Source organism: Cryptomeria japonica, chromosome 11 (genome assembly GCF_030272615.1).
Source record: "Cryptomeria japonica chromosome 11, Sugi_1.0, whole genome shotgun sequence".
NCBI classification, from domain to species: domain Eukaryota; kingdom Viridiplantae; phylum Streptophyta; class Pinopsida; order Cupressales; family Cupressaceae; genus Cryptomeria; species Cryptomeria japonica.
In genome coordinates, this window is record NC_081415.1 from 302,320,679 (window position 1) to 302,344,897 (window position 24,219).

Consider the following 24,219-nt stretch of genomic DNA (forward strand, 5'->3'; position numbering starts at 1 on the left):
GTCTTTCCTTTTCAGCCTCTCGATGTTCCATCATCCCTCACTTGTTCTTTCCCATGGTTGATATCGGTTGTCCTAAATAGAATCATATTACATATATATGTAAACAAAAGTTCATAAACAAACAAATAACCATAAATATGCATCTTATCACTATTTTTTGGAATCAAACTATTAAACAATCACAATACTATTGACAATACTAATAAGAACAACAATTCAATCATTTGAAATCATGCAAAAACAAAAAATTCACTTGCTTCTATGTATAAAACAGTGATAGAAGTGTAGACACAGTTCTAGTGGGGCTTTCAATGACCTCAAAAACTTCTTTTGAGGTCATTGAGGCTCTTGGGAAACTAAAACTATGTCTATGTACCGCATACGCGCTACATTAATAACCACATGTGCGTTGTTAGTCCATAAAATGTTGGCAAGACCAACGGTATTTTTTTTCCCATTTCCTACTAATAAGTAGCACGTATGCGCTCCTAAGCCTAAAAAATGTTATCGCAGGGTAGCAAATAATGGGCTCAATACCCCGTATGCACTTACAAGTAATAAGTATCGCATACGCGCTCCTATGCCTTAAAAAATTTATGGCATGGCAGTGAACTAATAGTTTCAGTACCCCGTATGTGCTATTGGTAGTAGAAAAAATGTGAATGAAAAGGGAGGGAGGGAGGGAGAGAGAGAGAGAGAGAGAGAGAGAGAGAGAGAGAGAGAGGGGGGGGGGAGGGGGGAGAGTAGGGGGAGGGAGAGAGGAGGGTGATAGAAGGGAGGGAGGGATAGAGGGAGAGAAGAAGGAGGGGAGGAGGGAGAGGAAGAGAGAGAGATAGAGGGAAGGAGGGAGAGGGAGAGAGGGAGAGAGAGAAAGAGAAGGGGTAGGGAGGGAAGGAGGGAGAGAGGGAGAGAAGAAGGAGGGGAGGAGGGAGAGGAAGAGAGAGAGAGGGAAGAAGGGAGAGGGAGAGGGAGGGAGAGAGGGAGGGAAGGAGGGAGAGGGGGAGGGAGAGGAGAGGGGAGAGGGAGGGAGAGAAGGGGTATGGAGGAAGGGAGAGGGAGAGAAGAATTAGGGAAGAAGAGAGAGGAATAGAGAGAGGGAAGGAGGGAGAGGGAGAGAGAGAGGGAGGGAGAAAGAGAGGGGGGAGGGAGGGAGAGGTAGGGGAGGGGGAGGAAGAGGAAGAGAGAGAGAGAGAGAGAGAGAGAGAGAGAGAGAGAGAGAGGGGGGGGGAGGAGGGAGAGAGGGAGAGAGGGAGAGGAGGGAGGGAAGGTAGAGAGAAGGAGAGAGGTAGAGGGAGAGAGAGAGAGAGAGAGAGAGAGAGAGAGAGAAGGGGTATGGAGGAAGGGAGAGGGAGAGAGAGAGGGGGGAGAGTAGGGGGGAGAGAAGAGGGGGAGGGAGGGAGAGAAGAAGGGGTATGGAGGAAGGGAGAGGGAGAGAGAGAGGGGGGGAGAGTAGGGGGAGGGAGAGAGAAGGATGGAGAGATAGAGACAGAGACATAGACAGAGACAGAGACAGAGATAGAGAGGGAGAGAGAGAGAGAGAGAGAGAGAGAGAGAGAGAGAGAGAGAGGGGGGGGGAGAGGGAGGGAAGGTAGAGGGAGAGAGGTAGAGGGAGGGAGAGAGAGAGAGAGAGAGAGAGAGAGAGAGAGAGAGAGAGAGAGAGAGAGAGAGAGCGAGAGAGAGAGAGAGATGGGGGGGAGGGAGATGAAGAGAGAGAGAGAGAGACCATAACACAATATGACCCCTAACAACATCTAAGGGGTCATAGGGTGTCTTAAGGGTCATATGACATTATATTATCCCTTAGCACACCATATGACCTATAAAAACACCAAATAGTGTCCTAAGGGGTCATAGAACACCATATGACCCTTTAGAACACGATATGGTATTGTTATGGGTTGTATGATGTCTCGAGGGGTCATATGGCATCCTATGACCCCTTAGGACACCATATGGTGTTGTTATGGGTTGTATGGTGTCTTAAGGGGTCATATGGTGTCCTAAGGGGTCACAAGACACCATATGACCTCTTAGGAAACAATATGACCTCTAATGACACCTAAGGGGTCATATGGTGGACTAATAAAATGATATATTATTTAAAGTTGTGAATAGAACATCATACAATAGAACATTAGTAGTTTAGTTTTGATATAGCTAAGTTAGACTATTGTCAGCATAAGAGAGACTCCAAGTGAACAAACAACGATGCCTTGCTAAAAAGAAAGTGTAAGAGCTTGACCTAACCCTAAGAGTACTTCCTTTCTAAAATATATGATGCTATAAAATTTTCAAGGTTATAGGACTGATCTTGATTGTGACTATAGGAATTACACACTTGATTTGTTCCATGGGTATGTACCCTTCCAAGCCTTTTGACAAGTGATGATCATCATATACTACCAGTGCCATGCTTACAACAAACTTTAATTTCTTTAGGTGACATGCATTGTGTAACAATATGGGAACTCTCGCATACCCACCACTATCATTCTCCAGGACATCAATATTTATATAGGGTTCCTTGTTTGTCACGGTATTGCACTCGTGGTTCAATTTCAAACCCTATTAAATATACACACACAAATCCATCTGTCAATTTTCTTAGGAGAGCATACATGATAAAAATCAAAGAGGAATTTGCAGACAAGAAATAAATTCACTTACTTCTATACAAGTGCAGACATAGTTGCAGTGGGGTATGGAGGGAGGGAGGGAGAGAAGAAGAGAGAGAGGGATGGGGTATGGAGGAAGGGAGAAGGGGAGAGAGGGAGAGAGAGAGAGATAGAGGGAGAGGGAGAGAGGGAGAGAAGAAGGAGGGAGAGAGAGAGAGAGAGAGAGAGAGAGAGAGAGAGAGAGAGAGAGAGAGAGACCATAACACAATATGATCCCTAACAACATCTAAGGGGTCATAGGGTCTCCTAAGGGGTCATGTGACAATTAGGACCTATAATGACACTAAATATTGTCCTAAGGTGTCATAGAACACCATATGACCCTTTAGAACACCATATGGTGTTGTTATGGATCCTATGGTGTGCCGAGGGGTCATATGGAATCCTATGACCCCTTAGGACACCATATGGTGTTGTTATGGGGTGTATGGTGTCTTAAGGGGTCATATGGTGTCCTAATGGGTCACAGGACACCATATGACCTCTTAGGAAACAATATGACCTCTAATGACACCTAAGAGGTCATATGGTGGGCTAATAAAATGATATATTATTTAAAGCTATGAATAGAACATCATAGAATAGAACATCAATAGTTTAGTTTTGATATAGCTAAGTTAGACCATTGTTAGCATAAGAGAGACTCCAAGAGAACAAACAATGAGGCTTTGCTAAAAAGCAAGCATAAGAGATTGACTTAACCCTAAGAGTACTGCCTAAGTTCTAAAACATATGATGCTATTAAATTTGCAAGGTTATAGGACTGATCTCGATTGTGACTATAGGAATTACACACTTGATTTCTTTCATGGGTATGTACCCTTCCAAACCTTTTGACAAGTGATGATCATCATATACTACCACCGCCATGCATACAACAAAATTTAATTTCTTTAGGTGACAAGCATTGTGTAACAACATGGGAACTCTCGCATACCCACCACTATCATTCTCTAGGACATCATCTGTGTTATTATCCCTCTTTCTCTTCCTACTGGTTGTTTCCTTCTGATAAACATATTGCAGGTACTCTGACTCATCATTTTTCTTTGTTGACACTATTTTCCACATCTGCTCTGCTCATTAAAAACATATTCAAGAAGAATATTGTTGCAGGTTTCCTTGTTTGTCACGGTAATGCACCCATGGTTGAATTTCAAACCCTATTCCTCCTATTCAATATACACACACAAATCCATCAATCAATTTTCTTAGGAGAGAATACATGATAAAAATCAAAGAGGAAGTTGCAAACAAGAAACAAATTCACTTACTTCTATAGAAGTGCAGACACAGTTGTAGTGGGGTATGTAGGGAGGGAGGGAGAGAAGAAGAGAAAGAGGGATGGGGTATGGAGGAAGGGAGAAGGGGAGAGAGGGAGGGATGGGTATGGAGGAAGGGAGAAGGGGAGAGAGGGAGGGGGAGAGAGAGAGAGGGATGGGGTATGAAGGAAGGGAGAAGGAGAGAGAGAGAGAGGGAGATAGAGGGGGAGAGAGGTAGAGAGAGAGAGAGAGAGGCACCTTGTATGCACTTGAGAGGGGGATACAATACACTTATATGTGTATATATACTTAATATATTGTATATTATTATATATATATTATATATTATATGTATATACACATTATATATACAATATCATATTATACACACACCCAAAATTTAAACAAACTTAACGTGTACGTGCTATTTATAGTAAACATAGCATGTATGCGTTGTTTATAGTAAATATAGTGCATACATGATTCTTACACCATAAGTACCCCGTGTGCGCTTTTTATACCATAAGTACCCCGTATGCGCTTTTGACTGTTTAGGCTTGGAAATAGGCCTGGATGACAAAGCTACGGTTTGGAAGTTTGATTTCCCTCCATTTCTCTCATTTTTGACGTGTTTTATTTTACCAACTTTGTCATCATCAAGTTTGCACTTCATCAGGTGGGTATTTCTATAATTGCCACCATATTTTCACCCATCTTCTGAGTTTTATAGCCATATATTTTCTTTTAAATTTGAATAACAATAACATATTATTATTGAATTTCTTTTACTAGTGTCTCCATAGTTCTCACAAACATAGGTGCACCATTTTTTTAATAACTTTTGATATACTTATCCAAATTTTAAAAACTTTATATATTATTGTAGTGCACTTGTTTCTTTACACTTAAAATTTTTTTTATAGTTTTCAATTTGTTTAGTGCAACTTATGCTTCGCGCACGAATAGGTACCTAATTTTCAGGATGTGCTTGATTGGAAAAATCATAAAAAAAATATACTCAACAAAAATTTACAAACAAATACACATCTTCTAGTGCTCACTCTCAACTATCTTTCTACCAAAGGATTTGTCAAAATACTAAATCTATGACTTTTTTGATGCACACGTCACACACTATGTTATGTTTTTTAGAAAAAATCAGGGTCTATTTTTTGTGCGCGAAGAATTTGACCCCCTTAATCTTATCCAATTTTGAAAAAGTTTAGTAGTTTGGAAACTAGATTCAAAGTAATACAATATTTGTTCTTTGATTATCTTCATATATTGAGTGGATGACTTTCAAATTTTGCCTCCAAGTTCAGGTTCACCTGATTTCAAAAAAAAAGTGTCCACTTATACCCCCCTTTTTTACCACCATCTTTGTGCACTTACCCCATGAGCTCACTTAACTTATTAGTACAAGTCAACTCATGTATTTTTTTGGACCATAACACACACACACACACACACACACATGTACATTCGAGTTATTTTTTTGGATCATCATACATATATACACATGTACATGTACACTCGAGTTATTTTTTTATTTCGTCATACATATATATGTATGTGCACATGTGCATTCTAGCTATTTTTTGGACCATGATACATGTATATATACTTGTATACATGTACATACGAGTTTTTTTTTGGATTGTCATACATATATACATGTCTACACATGTACATTAGAGCTATTTTTTGGACAATGTACATGTATACATGTACATACGAGTTATCTTGTTGGATCGTCATACATATATACATATGTACACATGTACATTCAAGCTATTGTTTGGACCATGATACATGTATATATACATGTATACATGTACATATGAGAATTTTTAGATCGTCATACATATATACATATGTATACATGTACATTTGAGTTATTTTTTGGACCATGATACATATATAGTAATGATAGTAATGATAGTCATATAATGTTGTGGTTTCACAAATGATAGTAATTATAGTCATTATATAGTACTCTCACATATACTCATTATATAAAATCATATGATAGTAATGATAGTTGTTTGAATAGAGTGATTTTACTATGTGTTTCAACAACAAGTAATGTTATTGTACAACTTGTGGATGGATTATATCTTGATTAATACTATAGTTTATCTTATTATTTAGGTAGTCAATAATTATAATTAATAGTATTTATGATTATGGAATTAAATTATTATGTGGATTGTCTTGAGATAATTATTATGTAGATTATGGAATTCAATTATTATGTGGAAATTTTACATGCAAAGAGTATTAATTAACATTCATTTTTATCTTTTTGAGTTACATATTTTAAAATATAGGAATTATTATCTAGTTGATTGTTAAGAGAAGCATCCAGTTCAATTGTGACCAATTTTAACAAAATCATGCTAAAATTATTTTATAATCATTGTTCTCTATAAGACTAGTTCATGTTTTGGTTGATCCCATAATAATGCATCTCACTTGTTTTTCATCTTGATTTTTATCTTAAATTACATATTTATTTTTTTAAATAGTGATTTAAGCTTATATTATAATATTATATATATATATATATATATATATATATATATATATATATATATATATATATATATATATATATATATATATATATATATATATATATATAAAATTTAATAATGAGTGTAGGTCTATTACAATAACATAATGATCTCAATTCAAGACATTAAAAAATAACAAAATATTAGAAAAATATACATGAATATTTTTTTAATCAACAATTCTACAGCATGAACCAATTATAAAAATATAACGTGGGCTCATAAAGCATGTATAAAATAAAACATTAATTAAATGTGTAGACATACATGTGTACTAAATGAGCTCATACAACATGTATAAAACAATGTACAAGTGTCAAATAAAACATCATGTACATCTGCAACATATATGTATAAAATAAAGTTCAAGAAAATAAACAAATTATCAAATAAAAAATCATGCACATGTCCAACATATATGTAAAAAAGTATGTACTACATATAAGCTCATCAAACATGATATATAAAACATGACTGTGTAAAACTAGGTAGGTGGGCCCTCCACCGATCCATATCCTAAATCTTGTCTATGCACAAGAAAGTACATGTACATATGCACACATACATAGGCACATAGTAGAAATAAATATTACTTCAACATAAGTATGCAAATTTTACTTCAACATGAGTATGTAAATTTTACTTGGTCTAATCCATCATCTACATCATCAGACTGTACATGCGTAGGAGGAGGTCAAGATGAAGAGCTCAAATGTGATCCATGAACCTGGATACAAACACACACACACACATTATATATATACATAGATATGTGTGTGTGTGTGTGTGTGTGTGTGTGTGTGTGTGTGTGTGTGTGTGTGTGTGTGTGTGTGTGTGTGTGTGTATGTATATATATATGTATATATATATGTATATATATATGTATGTATATATATATATGTATATATATGTGTGTGTGTATGTATGTATATATGTATATATGTATGTACATATATGTATGTATGTATGTAAATGTGTGTGTTAAAAAAGTATTAGTTCCTGTATGTCTTTGAATTGAAATGAGCTCTTCAGATATGTATCTATTTAAATCTTAATATACCTAACTATGAGTATATGCAGGAGCAGAAGGAGGCTACAAATCTCCCAATGTCTCACGCATAATAGTATGAGGTTGTATATAATTTAAAATTCAAATTGTGTTAACAATTTTGAAGTTGAAATCCATTATTTAAAATCAATTTAATAATATCATAGAGAAAACAGTGTACCTCATGTGAGTCGAAACCTCTCCCAATCCTACTAACCTCAGATGAATGGAAGGACATGTGGTTAGTGTCTATATACAGAGGTGCATCATCTAAGTCAATAAGAATACTAGTATAGTGGCCTTGATGTGTAAAAACATGTTGCATATGACGTGGGGGGTTGCAGGAACATGCGGTGGCAGTGTAGGATCAACTATTGTAGGAGCAAGAGGAGGTGTGGGATCAACTAATGTTTGTGGTGGAGGGGTTGTTGGATGCAATGGAATACCCTCCTCTCTCCTCATATCACCTTGACATGTTATGACACCATGGCTACTAGAACCACCACTACCAATATGTTGTCTCACATGTGACGATACAGACTCGAGTGGGATCCCATACATAGAAGAAATAAATGTGTAAGCATCTAATAAGTCACTAGAGATGCATGCACTCATCTTCTACAAGGGATCAACCTTTGTCAACCACGCAACATCAAGGGGAGATGGTATGTATGCACATATCTAAGGATTATAAGTACTAGATGATGCATGTGTAGTCTTAGGAATGATAGTTTGTGACTACAACAAATATCTACCAACATGATCAAATGACATATGATCGACCTAAGTGGCAATGTGTGCAAAGATCAAGAAAATGTCTCATCTTGCATCATCAGTTTTTGCATCTGCTGCCTGTGCTAATTCCAAACATTTTGGTAGAACCAAAAGGTTTGGACTAGCTAATATCTAATTATTAATGAGCATTGGTGCATCCAGTGATCTATAGTTATCATCAAGCCTCCCTCTCCCCTACCTAGCATGTGATGGAATATCTGTGTAATCTACATCTAACTGCATGTGAAAATTTTCAAACAATTGTTTGTAAAAATAAAGTGGCAACTCATCCTTTTATGGCCATCTATGATGAGCTACCAACCATCTAGGATAGATGAATGGGGCCACAAGTGGATCAATGCATCTAGTGACCAAATAAATCCTAATCTTACAGTCTCTCCCTGCATAAAAGGGGAACATGGTATGCACCTGTCATAGATACAGACTTTGAGATGGTTTTCCATCTCACCATGCCAACCACACTATAAGAGAGAGAAGTATAGTTTGAACCAATGGACATATCATCATATAGATTATATGATATGTAGGATTGTAGGTTTGCATACCCCTTTACAATTCCACCTACAGTTTTGTAGCCACTTTAGTGTCCATTCCCCTAGCATTTGAGTAGGCTCATTTCAGCCCTTGCATCAGCCTTTTCCCTCTCTCAGGATGCTCAATACACCTTTCAACAGCTATCCTCCAGCTTGTGTTTCATGTTAGTCACGTGGTTATCTTGCCACTTGTTGTTTTTGAGCATGATTTGTCTAGATACTAGCGTGTCGCGCAGACCTCTATGTGTCGCGCATTCATCCCATGACATCTTAACGTTCAAATGTTGATTTTGCACATTTCAACACTTGTCACCTATCTTGGTCGATGGGAACAACTCAAAATCTTCTAAATGGCTCGCCGACCTCTTTTTTCCTCTAATTCTCTTATTTTAAATCCATCTTTTCTCTTCTTTTCAATCTCTCTAGTTCCTCCATACAATCTCTCTCTTTTGGTTCGTCAAGCACTTTATCTTGACCCTCTTTCTCACTTGCTACAATAGTCTCTAGTTTTCTACAATACTCTTAAGCTCTCACAATAATCTTTTGCAAATCTCTTAGCTTTCTCTAGCCTCTTTGGTAATATCTTTCTATCATTCTATCTATCTCATCTTTGAGAATCTTGGGATTTATCACATCCCCTATCTATTTGATCATTTTATTATTCTAGCAATTTATCTTTTGATCAATCTATCTATTTAGGTTGTCCATGGACGTGGAAACACCAAAATGGGGGTCTGACTGAGGTAGGCCTCTAAACACAACCCCCAACAGTTTTCCTCTTTTTCATGTGTGCAGATTTATTAGAAGCATTCAAATACATGAGTTTTCTTTTGCTTCATCTATTTCAGTTATATTTATTTCTATTTGTATTTTCCATCTAGTATTTGTTTCTATGTTCCTGACTCCTAGATTTTGTAGGTTAACCATGTTGGCAACAAGGCAGAAAACTAAGAGGGGGGGGTGAATCAGTTCTCACAAAACTTAACTTTAAACAAAATTTTAGATCTAATAAATAATGGTGAAAGCATAAATCAACACCACATCAATAACATACATAACACCAAGATTTTTGATGTGGAAAACTTGGTTAAGGGAAAAGCCGTGGTGGGAACCTACTCACAGTAAGATGATACACTGCTATAAGTATATGAAATATTACAATGGAGAATGCACATGCATTTAGACACACTACCTAGAGCTCAGTACTCAAAACACAATAACAACAAGGGCTACAACCCTGGGGAAGACTCGTTGTCTTACAAAAAGATTCAGATTATATCAAGAAGATCATGAACTGATAGAATAGCATCTCCTCATGCCTGGTTACAGTTCTGGTTAAGCTCATATACTGCTCTGCCACACTTCTTTCACACTTCTTCTTTGTTACCAAAATATCAAAGCATTATTTGCACCACACGCACTCACAGATACCACAAATACATCCACAACATGATATTACATTAATTTATAAAAATCATCATACCTATATTTCAAGGTCGACTCAACCCACAACACAAATTACAAAACATAACCACACATGCTACAATGACACGTGCAAACCTAAATAATGTCACCTAAGACATAGTATGGACCTAAATCACCACCTTACACATGAAACACCTCCAAGAATTACACCTCAAACATCTGCAACACGCTACAATCATCATGTTGGCCAAGAACATGAAGAACACCACCTGAATAAGGAAAAACATCAATAATGAGCACAACGATCAATGCAGATCACCAACACAAATAAGACATGATCTAGCTGCATCCACAAGCATCATGAATTCCTATAACAACCACAACATCACCACTTACTAAAGTCTTTATCATCATTATACTAAACCTCAATTACACTAACTCAACTGACTAATAAATTGAAAGATATGCTTGCAAACATCCAAATGATATGATTGCAAACATCCAAATCATGAACCAACTAAATTGAGGACACACCAGCACATCCCAAACACTCTACCAAATTTGCAAACAAAGATATTGCAATTCTGGAGAAATGTGGAGAAAAATCCAAAACACTAAACAACACCGAACATTGAAAAACCAACCGCAATACCAGATCTCATAACTCGGTCAAATCATCATGCGGACCAATGAAACTTTTGCTGAATCAACTAGAGATACTTATCTCAAAACCCTTTAATCCACAACAAATCAACTGCAACACACTTGATGAACCAACTCAACTAATCTGACTGCAACACTGAAACACACAAAGGAATATGTTGACATCAATGACAACACACTCCACCAAACTTCTCAACAACATCCAATAAACCAAACCACAGTGGAGTTTTCATGTTTCTAAGTCTCTTTTGTTCATGGTTTATATGAGACTATAGCGCATCACGCAAACATCTTTACAACGCGTTGGTGTCCTTGGCCGAGATGCTCAGACTTAGATAGAATAATCTCTATGTCTTCTCTTACCATTTCTCTAATTAGATATCTTCACTAGTTTCCCTAGTTGGAGATATCTGAATGTATGTTGTGAAATTGTCTCTCAAGGGAACATAGTTCTTCCCTTTGTAGGGTCACTTTTGCAACACTACATTTTGGTGAACCTGACGTGAACACTTCTTCTGTATTATTTCAAAAGCATTCTTTATCATTCCTTCTGTCATTCAATATTCCCCCCTAAAAAAAGGACAATTCTAATTTTTCTCCTTCTTCCAAAAAAAATAAATTTCAAGGTGTTGCCCTGAACCCCATTCCATGCCATCAATTTTTAAATTATATGTCAACCTTCGACTGATTCATTTATGCATTGCTTCTTTAATTTAGTTTACTATTTTCAAAATGCATTTGTTATCTTCTTTTATTAGTTATGTTTCTATTTTTATTCAAAGTACTAATGTTGTTCCTTTTCATGCATGTGATGGTGACTTTGCTTTGCCTATGCCACTCTGTGTCTTTGATCCTTGATGCAAGAGAATCCCTAGTTCTTGGCAATCTTGCATCAACCAAAAACATTTGTTTTTTGTTTTGTAGTTTCAACATTTCTTTCTATGTTTCTTTGCATTTGCACATCGGATCTTACGGAGCTAGATTTTGCTTGTTGACGTATTCCTCTACCTTATCCTAAGTCCGCAGATGTTTCGATCTTTTTCCGACAAGTTATCGCTTCCAGAATCTCGAATAGTTTTCTAGCTCAGAGCACCAAAACCGCTTGGACCTATTTTCTAATGGAGAATATTGCAGATCATCCTCATATCTTGCGGAGCCTAATTTCGTTGCTTCCAATATTCCTTGGCCTATGGCCAACCTTGCCTTGGGCCCACTCATCATTCAATGTTGTTTCCAAAGGGATTCTTTTGGTGGAGGATGACTCAATTGCTTTACATGTTACATCTTCTTCATCAGCATTTGTTCCATCTTGGGCCAACGTGGATCATCCTTGAACTATGAATATCATATAAATCAATGTAATCAAGCAGATAGACATAAGTTTTTGGCAAGAAGATAGAGATAGAAGATCCACAGTTGGCTCGCATTCTTGCTTGAGCCTAGATACTATATTTGAGAATGTTTGTAGTCAATCCTCTGTGTCGAATCTTGTAAGCCCGCATGTTTCTAGCCAGTTGTATTTGAATTCTTGATATAATATAATTTTGATTCTACATTGACTCCATCATGTTGAGTTGTTTGTGTTGTGTTTCATTTGTTGCATGGTTCGGACTATTCTCTTTGAGGACTTATTCCTGTCGTGATTGCACCAATCCCTCTTATAAAAATTATTATACCTCAAAAGATATTTTGTTGCAAGAGGATGAAATAATTGATACATTTCTTAATGTTTCTCTACCTTCTCTTCATTCCAATGCACTCTCTTCAAGAGTTGATGCATTAGTGGATGATGAATCTTGTGTTATATCTGATCTCCCATAGTTTGATGTCAAGAAATTTCCTTCAACTAATTCTTCTACAAGTTGTAATGAGTCTGTAAATGTTATTGTTGTCTTAGTTTCCCCCAGAAGACCTAAGAGACCAATCATTTGTGTAACTGTAACTAGTCCTTCTCCAAACAAGGTAATTTCTATCAGTGGTGTTCCTTTTAAAAGTGACTCATCGGATCTTTTTACGAGATACAAACAATTTAAGGCTCCTTCTCTTGGAATGGTAGCCCACACTTATAACACTCACAAAAATAAGAAAAATGTTGATTACTCAAATACTTCTTTACCACCTTCTCAACCAGATCTTCCTCAAGCACCTAAGCCTTCATTTAAGGAACCTAGTGATTACGATCTTATTGAGAAACTTCATGTTACTCCCACTAAGATCTCACTTTGGTATTTTCTTTAGATTACTCCAGTTTATCAAGGTATTCTTCAGGAATCTCTTCAGAAGATCTTTTCTACTAGGTCTTTGGATGTAAATGCATTCATGGATCATATTCATGCAGATTCATTGAATATTACATTCTACCCACATTAACTCCCACCTCTTGAACTTATAAATCAAGTAGATCGATTAATGATAATTATTTATGTTAACGATGTCGGTAATAGATGGACTCTCATCGATACTGGCTCAACACTCAATGTTTGTAGTCTAGACCTATTGCCCAAAATCAAAGTGGATTCAAATTCTCTTTCTACATCTTCTATGTTCATTTGTGGTTTTGATAATACTGGTAAAACCACTTTGGACACTATTACTATTCCAACCCTGGTGCATGTTATGCCAAGACCTTTATCATATTATCTTCTCTTGGGTAGACCTTGGATTCATGCTTTAGGAGCGATTAGTTCTACCCTTCATGGTTCTATTAAGTTTGTTGCTAACAAATAGGTAGTTACAATCAAGGCTGATCCTGAAGCTATGCACTTATGTCAAATTGCAGTAGTTGGTCATGCCTCGGTTACACCAACCTTTCAAAACTATATTACATCTTTATCTTCTAATATGCCAACAACTATTCCCATGGACCCTCTTAAAGAGGAAACCTATGAGAAGGCTGCCCCTAAAGAAAATCCTCCTAAAATAGAAAGTCTTAAGTCTACTCCTTCTCAATCAAATGCATTTCTTGGTGATGATTGGGTTTCCTTATATTTTACAAGCTCCTTCATTGGAGAATACAAAGTCAACCCTATACACCTTAACTTTCCAAAAGTACCATTCACACCTGCTATCAAAGATGATTATTCTTTTGTATCGCATGATCATGTGAACACCATTGGCTACACAATTAAAGATGATCCTCCCCCTTTGGAGGAGTTTCAATCACGTTATAGTCTAGGATTCAATATTTCTTCCAAGTTTTGATACAAAGGAGATGGTCTTCAGCGCATGGGTCAAGGAGTTAAGGTTCCTTTAGAATTGAAATTACACTCTTTTACAATGGGTTTAGGTTGCAAAGCTTCCCCTTTGTCTTCATCCCCTTCATTATTTGTTGTTCCTATGTCTTCTTCTTCTTGTGAGCAGTAAAGCTCTTCTCCCCAAGAGAAAGGGTTGCTTCCTTCTCCTCATCCTTTATCTGATCAAGAGCTTAGTTTTTTGTGGCTTCTTAAATCTCTCTTGATTGCTCTTCCTTCTCCTACACATAAGAATTTTCATAAGGATGATAAAGTAAAACATTATTTTTGTGCATATCATCAAGTGATTGGTCATTCCACTAGTGAATTTAAGGCCTTGAGGAATAAGTGTTGAACACAAGATGCCACTGAGAGGGGGGGCGAATCAGTGATTTCCAAACTTAACCCTTTTCCATCCTATGTATGTTTATCGGTTAACTGATATAACATAAAATAAACATACCGGTTAGATTGGAGGATAACACAAAAGAAACCACACATAAAAGGGACATCACATAACATTAGATGTACGAGGAAACCCCAAGATGAGAAAAACCTCAGTGAGAAGTGTTGTTGGAGACTACTACTCCAATCCAACCTCACAATCAAAACATCAGTTACAATTGTTTATGGTGAAAAGTGGATAATGGAAACAACAATATTCAAAGACTAAATGAATTCAACCACAAAAACCTAGCCTAACAACAACAAAGATCCACCATAACATATGAAGATTACCTAAGACAATGAAAATAAACAAAATCACAAAGATTATACCATCATATGTCCAATAGGGTTTGAATTTCCATTCTTCCTATCTCCATTGATCTTGCTTGATATATTTGCTCTCAGATTTTATGTGTGCACAAGAGCTCAACAAAGAATGGAAATGTGGTTGATGGCCTGATCACAAAAAGGATTGATTGCATAAGATTGATTAGAATGCTAGGAGGCTCTAGAGGATTGATAATGAAAGAAGCATCCTCTTATATAGAAGACACTTTAGAAAATAGAGGGATGAGATTAAGAGGTGTAAAAGATAAATGGTCGACTAGGATTAAAGGGTAGGTAGAGAAAATAAGAAAATAATGAGGGTAGGTAGTGTAGGAATTAAGAGATGAATAACATGTGTCATGGGTAGAAAAGGGTAATGAATTGATTAAATAAATAAAGATTTATTTAATTAATAGAGGAAGTGAGATCAATTAAATAAATAAAAGTATTTCTTTAATTTAGGAAAAGGATAATTTAAATAAATAAATGTATTTATTTAAATGAGGAAAAAGGCTAGAAGAGGATGAATGAATTAATTAAATAAATAAATATTCATTTAATTAATAGAATAATTAGGCTAAAATAATTAAATAAATAAAAAATATTTATTTAATTAGACAGGACAATTTTAGGTGTCTACAACAACATTTAGGGCACTAACCCAAGGAGTACCACTCCTTCTTTAGGGCACCAACCCAAGGAGCACCAACCCCTTATTTTAGGGCACCAACCCAAGGAGCACCAACCCCTTATTTTAGGGCACCAACCCAAGGAGAACCAACCCCTGTATCGAGCTCCAACTCAGTGATCTACAATGAACATATATCATATACAAAAGTGATATCCTTGTTACAAAAGAACTTTGTAACACTCATGCAAGTATCTCCACCGGTTCTCCTCTATCGAATTTATTGTTGGTTCTCTTCTCATCTTTCTATTGCAACTCATTCTCTACTGCAACCTTATCGGTTCAACCTCTTCTTCTTCTTTCTTTGTCAGTTCTCCTTCCTCTCTGTCATACTACTGCTAGTCACCACCAGTATACACCTCTATTAGACTTAATGACAGACTACCGATTGCCTCACTCTCATCGGTTGAAATCTTCAAACTGGTTCTCTCTCACACACTCAATCTCTTCTCTGATTGGTGTTTTGTACTTAACTCATTGGCTCTCTTCACTAACTGCACTCTCTCATGTAGCAGTAGCATCTACTTCTTTGGCTCACACTCTTATAGCCAGACTTTCCCGCCTAAACATGAGTACAAACATTTATGTGCTAGGGTTTCCGCCATGCACTGAATCTGCATCCAATATGATCTCTAATCATCATGGCACATCATATCTTATCAAATCTCATGTCCATGATTGATGACTTATAGCTCATCAATCAGCATCGCCATTCTCTTTTCCTTTCAACACACATCTTCTATCTTTAGCCGTCTATAGCATGATTTTCGGCCTTGTGTCTGGTCAATCACGTGCATGATGCAGTTTCCTTCATCCTCTTCGATCTACTAGATCACTCTGTCCGAGATCTTTATTATTTCCTTGATCTCAAGCCGCAATCTCCTGCCATCCTTCCTCGATCTTTGTAGTCATCATTTAATCTTGGATCAGTCGCCAATGACCTCACTGACACACCACACCAACCTATGCATGCATGCCACTTCAACTCCATGTAACCCCTTTTTCAACATCCACCTTGGCTCACTATGTCGGTCTGGCTTGGTCACCGACCAATAGCACACAATCGGGTTCATCTACCAGTTCACAAACCCTACCAATTATACCCTAACCAGTCTATCTTCACCCTTTCTCTTTGCTTCTCTTCTAGTGGAACACCTAAACCAGTCAACATACTTGCCAACCTACCTCATGTACATCATCAACTAATGGGAGCCTTCTTCATCTACACTTTTTCAGCTTTACCAGTGGACATACTTACCGGAAACCACCTTGATCACACCATGTCATCAATCTTCAACAACCTCCATCTTCAATCCAGTTGCACTCTTTGTCTGCAACTGCTCAACCTTACCTTCCTCATCATTTAACTTGTTCATCTATCAATTGCTTTTTCAAAGTGACAAACATATCCTTCAATCTTTGTACCGGCAACTCATCATGTCTACTCAACTCTAGTGCATATCACTGATCACATGCACCTAAGGCAACTTAGTGTTTCACTGATTCATCTAGTGTGAGCCTTGAATCACCTACCTTCTACTATTTTGTCTAATCTTAGAGGACTATGATGCATTTCATGCATAATAAGAGATAAGCTCCACTTACCGGTGGGAGTGGATCCTTATCATCTGCATCCAACATTGCACTAATATGGCTTCCCTATTTGAGCATGCATATCTTCAAATAGGCACATATGATCCAGTTGGGCACATTCACTGTCAGTCATCTCTTCATATGGTGACTGCATTTTTATCTAGTGGGAGTCCTATTGTTTCACAACCACACAACATACTGATGGCCTACACATACTTCACCTCTGATGTTGATGTGGTTTTTGTAACATTCCTCCTCTTCATCATAATCAACAACTCAACATCTTGCTCTCTTGTTGGTTGGCAACAATGCACTACCAACATGTCACTTACCGGTCTGTAGTCCTTATGTCTTCAACACAAGTCAATACTAACATGTGTATCAGTGACCTTCTAGGCTAGGTGACATCAAAGATATCATATTTGGTATGCATCAATGACAATATTGCACATACATCTCCCATACCATTTGACATCAATGATAACATAATGCCAACAATCTTCCCCTTTGGCATTGATGTCAACACATATAATATCTGGCATACTACAAACTCTCTCTCCCCCTTTGTGTGATTCAAGGATTCTCACACATGTAGTATGCGGCATACTACAGATTATCTCTCCCCCTTTGACAACAATGGCAAAGGGCACTGACAGGGTTTCCTCTCCTCTTTTTTCTCTATCAGATGCTTCTCCTCCTTTGACCATCATACATTTCATCCTCTCAATTCATAGCACTTGAGATGGAGGGCACAACCACCAACTGACATGAATTTCTCAGCAACCAAGTATATATACAAATCAGAACTCTATTGCATATACAAGTCTGAAACCAATTGAAGGCACGCGTGTCAGTGAATACAACATACCTACCAGTTAGCCTACATCATCTCCCCCTGATATGTAGAAGCCATTCTGACCCCAAATTTCTGATACCAAGTGTTGAATCTAACACTGATACCAATTGTATATCTTCTGATACCAAATGCATTCTCTCTTGTGTAGGTAACTTTCCTTCTTTGCAGGCAACTCTCCCGGTGGTCCAGTTGTGATTTCAATTGGATAGACATTGAAATATCTCACAACCCTGGATACTTCCAAGGAAACAATCATACTAGCACAACCATAGTTTTTTTCACTCCCCCTGTGTCAAGAAAGTCTAATAAAAATAAAAAAACATGGTTGTCAGCTCCCCTTGAGTCATACATCTTAGGTCTTCATTTTTCTGTCAAGTTCAAAACCAAAGCTCCAATCTGCATCTTATACCGATTGAGCTATGCATATGTGATCAATCTGATGATCTATCAGCTTCACAAATTCTACCACAACATATGACATGATCCTAGGTGTACAAAATGCTATACAATATCACTATCATGACATAAGTCAAACCGGTTAGCCCAAAAAGGATGTATGCATACATGATCAACAACCGAGCCAACATATGTCATTCAGGTATTTTTTAGTACCACCTAAGACATAAAAACCTCAATCCATGCAACTGAATTTAATGCAATGATCTCAGGACTCATTGACTTACATAACCTGTACTATCAGTTAGTGTTCATAGTAGTACCATATTGCACATACCGGTTTCCTGCATCGGTCCATCATCTCTATCGGAGCACCTATGATGACCTATGGAGACAAGGTGCACTAGGGTCACTAATATGCCCTCATGGATAATAAATAAGAAATTAAGTCTAAAAGGACTTTAAGGTCTTAAAACAATGTAATAATGGCCAATAGAGCCTAAATGTGCAATGAAATGTAATAGAAAGATCAAAAAGTGTAAAATTGTCAATGTTGGCAATTAGGCCTAGAAAAGGCTAAAATTGGGTTTTGAAGGGTAGAATAGGTTTGTGAGGAATAAAAAATATTTTAAATGCTTGTAAGGTTATCTTAAGACCATTTTTGTGTGTTGGTAGAGTTAGGGGTCCAAGTTGTTCATGTTGACAACTTTGTTTGTCAAATGACAACTTTTGAGAGCAACTTTTATTGTCAATATTGCAAAAATGACAAGAATAGGTGGTTAGAGGTAGTTGGGTGGTTATAGTTCGGTCTTGAAGGACACAAATGCTATAAAACATTGAAAAATAATTATATTGAGAGATATGGAGATATAGTGTGGGTATATGATCGAACACATTCACTTGGAGCATTAAAACCTATATTTTCTTGTGCATTTTCTAAGTCTCAACATGTTACAGTCAGCTCCTTATTGATTTTGATGCATTTGATGTTTATATCTTGAAATTTTCTTGGTTAGGGATGATAAGGGAATTATTTAACTTTTATTTGGAGGTGTTGGCATTCATTTTCATTGTGTGCAAAGTTATTTGTATTTTAGTAAAAACTGCCAGAACCCTGGCTTAGGGTATCCAGTGGCTTTATAAATGTGATATCTTTTGATTTAATCTTTAATCAATCCTCATTTTTGGAAGGGATGAGGTCAAGGATGTATACTACCTATCCAGGGTGTGTGAAGGGTTTCATGCAAGTATTTTTCACATGCTTCATGATGGTTTCAGATTGTTAGGACAGTCACAGAGGCAAGGAATGCCTATCACAGTCAATGGAGGAAGCTTTGTTGGAGGTAACAAAGTATGATATGGCTAGGAGGGCTTAGATTGGAGTTGGAGGGTGTGTTTAAAACCTTTCCAAGATGTTGGTGCAAGTGGAGTGCCTAAAGGAAGGGTTAAATCGGTGGATTACCAGAGATAGCAACAAATTGTCACAGTTAGGACAGTGTGAGATAAGGAGTATTTGTCAAAACAAGTTGATTTCTAATATGTCATGAGTTGTGGTTAGACCCTAGATTTTTGTGAAAGTGCCTTGAGTGTTTGGGAGTGGGTGTAAGATTTTTTTGGGTGTTTACCTTAAGGGGTATTGGCTGACTGTCAAGTAACTGGTGTTAGGACAGTGAAAGTCTTTTGTCTTGTGAACCTAGTTTGGAGTTTAGTGGGTTTGTAAGACTTCAAATGCAATGTGGGAAGATTCTACCTTGGTGTTAAGGTATTGAGGAGACTAGGATTCAAGTGTTGATCCTAGAGTATGGTCCAAAGGAGTGAGTAGGCTACCAAAACCTTGAAAGTGTCATCTTAGACAATTGATGAGATGATCAATCATGATCAATGGGAGTTGGAATGGAGAATTTGTAACACCTAGCATGTAGAAGGATCCTCTGGAGTGTCACCTTGAGTGACTGAACCTTGAGAGTTCTAGAGCAGGAGATCCCTCTTCATCAAGTGGTATCAAAGAAAGCAAAAGGTCTGGGATGTGTGTAGGAATCCTAGATAGGTGAGAAGATGTATTTGACAAGGTCAGAAAGAGAGTTGTATAATTCTTTCAAAGAATACTTGGATGGTGGAAGGAAGCAAAAAGGAAAAGAAGATGAGAGAAAGAAGAAAGAAGAAGAGAGGAAGAGGAGAGATGAAGAAGATTTGAGTATATTGAAGAAAGAACTTGGTGAGATTGATGAGAAGTTAAGAAGACTTGCAGAAGAGAGGGAGCAATTGAGAAGGGAAAATGAACATTGGGAAGAACAAATGAAGTTGAGGTTGGAAAACCTAGAGAGGAAAGTGAAGATTTGGCACTTGAGGGTGCAAAAGAGGGTATTTTGGCCTGTGAAGAGGCTAATAGCAGCAAAGAAGAAGGTTAATGAGGAAGCCTTGAAGGTGAATGACGAGTTGAGATGCCAAGGTAAATGGCATGAGAATGAGAATGAATTTAGTGAAGGAGAAGAACCTGATCTATGGGCATTGTATGCAGCCATAGAGGAAGAATGGAGAAGCCATGGTGGGGTTGAATCACTTGAGATGTTGGCACAAAAGATTCCTATGATGGAACAAGTTGATATTGAAAACAATGATGATGCTATATTTGTTTTTTTTAATCATTTGTATGCAGGTTTGCAGAGCATTTACTTGGATGACAATATTGGAGGTTCTTATATTGAGTACCATTTGCTTGGGAGGAGTTGCAATGAGCCACCAAAGCATAGAAAGTTTCTTGTTGGGTACAAATAGAAAGTACCTATGAATTGGAAGACCAGAAATAGGAGGCAGCCATTCAAGGGGACCTTGAATTCTTTGTCCTTGGGAGTATGGTGCAGGAGCACCTATGGAGCACCTTTGAAGAGCTATGGAGACAAGGTGCACTAGGGTCACCGATAGGCCCTCATGGAGAATCAATGAGAAATAAATTCTAAAAGGAATTTAAGGTCTTAAAACAATGTAATAATGGCCAATAGAGCCTAAATGTGCAATGAAATGTAATAGAAAGATCAAAAAGTGTAAAATTGTCAATGTTGGCAATTAGGCCTAGAAAAGGCTAAAATTGGGTTTTGAAGGGTAGAAGAGGTTTGTGAAGAATAAAACATGTTTTAAATGCTTTTAAGGTCATATTAAGACCATTTTTGTGTGTTGGTAGAGTTAGGGGTCCAAGTTGTTCATGTTGACAACTTTGTTGTCAAATGACAACTTTTGAGAGCAACTTTTATTGTCAAAATTGCAAAAATGACAAGAATAGGTGGTTAGAGGTAGTTGGGTGGTTCTAGTTCAGTTGTGAAGGCCACAAATTATATAAAACATTGCAAAAAAATTATATTGAGAGATATGGAGATATAGTGTGGGTATATGATCGAAAACAATCATTTGGAGCAATAAAACCTATATTTTCATGTGCATTTTCTGAGTCTCAACGTGTTACAATAAGATCCTTACTGATTTTGATGAATTTTATGTTTATATATTGAAATTTTATTGGTTAGTGATGATAAGGGAATTATTTGAATTTTCTTTGCATGTGGTGGCATTCATTTCATTATGTTTAAGAAAAGTTATTTGCATTTTAGTAAAAACTGTCAGAACCCTGGCTTAGGGTATCCAATGGCTTTATAAATGTGATATCTTTTGATCTAATGCTTAACCAATCCTAATTTTGGGTAGGGATGAGTTCAAGGATGTATACTACCTATCTAGGGTGTGTGTAGGGTGTCATGCAAGGATTTGGCATGTGCTTCATGATGGTTTCAGACTGTTAGGATAGTCACAGAGGCAAGGAATGACTATCATAGTCAATGGAGAAAGCTTTGTTGGAGGTAAAAAGGTATGCTATGGCCAGGAGGGCTTAGATTGGAGTTGGAGGGTGTTTTGAAAACCTTTCCAATGTGTTGGTGTAAGTGGAGTGCCTAAAGGAAGGATTAAACAGGTGGATTACCAGAGATAGCAACAAATTGTCACAGTTAGGACAGTGTGAGATAAGGAGGGGTATTTGTCAAAACAAGTTAATTTCTAATATGCCATGGGTTGTGCTTAGACCCTATATTTTTTTTCAAGTGAATTGAGTGTTTGGGAGTGGGTGTAAGCATTGTTTGGGTGTTTACCTTAAGGGGTATTGGCTAACTATCAAGTAACCGGTGTTAGGACAATGAAAGTCTTTTGTCTTGTGAACCTAGTTTGGAGTTTAGTGGGTTTGTAAGACTTAAAATGCAATGTGGGAAGATTCTACCTTGGTGTTAGGGTATGGAGGAGACTAGGATTTGAGTTTTGATCCTAGAGTAGGGTCCAAAAGAGTGAGTAGGTTACCAAAACCTTGAAAGTGTCATCTTAGACAATTGATGAGATGATCAATCATGATCAATGGGATTTGGAATGGAGAGTTTGTAACACCTAGTATGTAGAAGGATCCTCTAGAGTGTCACCTTGAGTGACTAAACCCTTAAGAGTTCTAGAGAAGGAGATCCCTCTGCATCAGCCTACCTCTAACTCATGTCTTCTTGTGTAAATTTGTTCTAATCCTAATTGTCAATTAGCCATCCATTGACACAGGCAGTAGTGATCCATCTCTCATCTGTAGGTGTGTAGCCAAGGCAAAAACTACACACACTTGTCATCTTATTTTCTTCCTCCATGCCAGTTGCAACCTGTTCTTCCATTTGTCCTCTTCCACTAAGGGGGGGAAATGATATGGCCAATGTGCTACTCCCCCTAAGGTCATGTATCTCCTTTAAGCCTTAGGAGATATCACATGTGCATTGAATGCACAATGTTGGTCCATGGTCTGAATCTCTTCCTTCTTCCTCCAAAGCTTCTTGGTCTCATCCTTCTTCCCATTTTCAGACTTGGGAGTAGGTCTTTCCTTCTTTTGTTGATTGGTCATTTCTCTATCAGATTCTGCATCATGACTGGAAGAATTGTTGTAGAAACAAATAACATTCATTCCAATCAAATGATTGGGGGACCTTCTAATATACTGGTTTGCTCCTCCTTTTTCAATTAAGCCATTGTAGGCAGCTACCGGTCTCCATGGATTCCTTGATTGCATAGGAACACTTCTCCTCTTGTACCCTATAGGTCTTTGTTGCTCATATAACCTATAACTTCTTCCATGTTGAGCATGATTGTTCCACCGACTGCCATAGGACTGAGAATTATTCTTCCTGTATTCATGACTTCTATGGCCAAAATCATTTCCTTGATAATATAAAGAATTTTCATAACCGAGAGAGGCGATATGCATGTTTCTACTCTTTGAAACTTTGTGCCCATATGTAGGATATCTATGACAACCTAAATTATTTCTCCTAGATCTCTTTCTACATTCTTCTCTCTATGGCCATATCCATTACATGCAAAGAAGTTGCCAGTGAAGGAGGACGTATTACTTACAAAATTATTTTTCCAAACAAGAGGTGATCTTACCAGTTTGGCATCTCCATTTCTGCTTCTCCGAGAGTGGATCCTAGGTTCTCCACTTTCTGTAGTTCTTCCTTCTGATCCCTTCTTTTCCCACACTTACTTTGTCTTGTGGGCTATAGAATTTCCTTGTCTTCTACTAGTAGAAGGTCTTCTTTGTTGTCTTCTCATGTTCTTCCTTCCGATGAAGCTGCCTTCTCCCATCTTCCCTTTTCCTTTGGGATATGCAATGTTGCTCCTTCTTGCAGCACCAGTCCTCA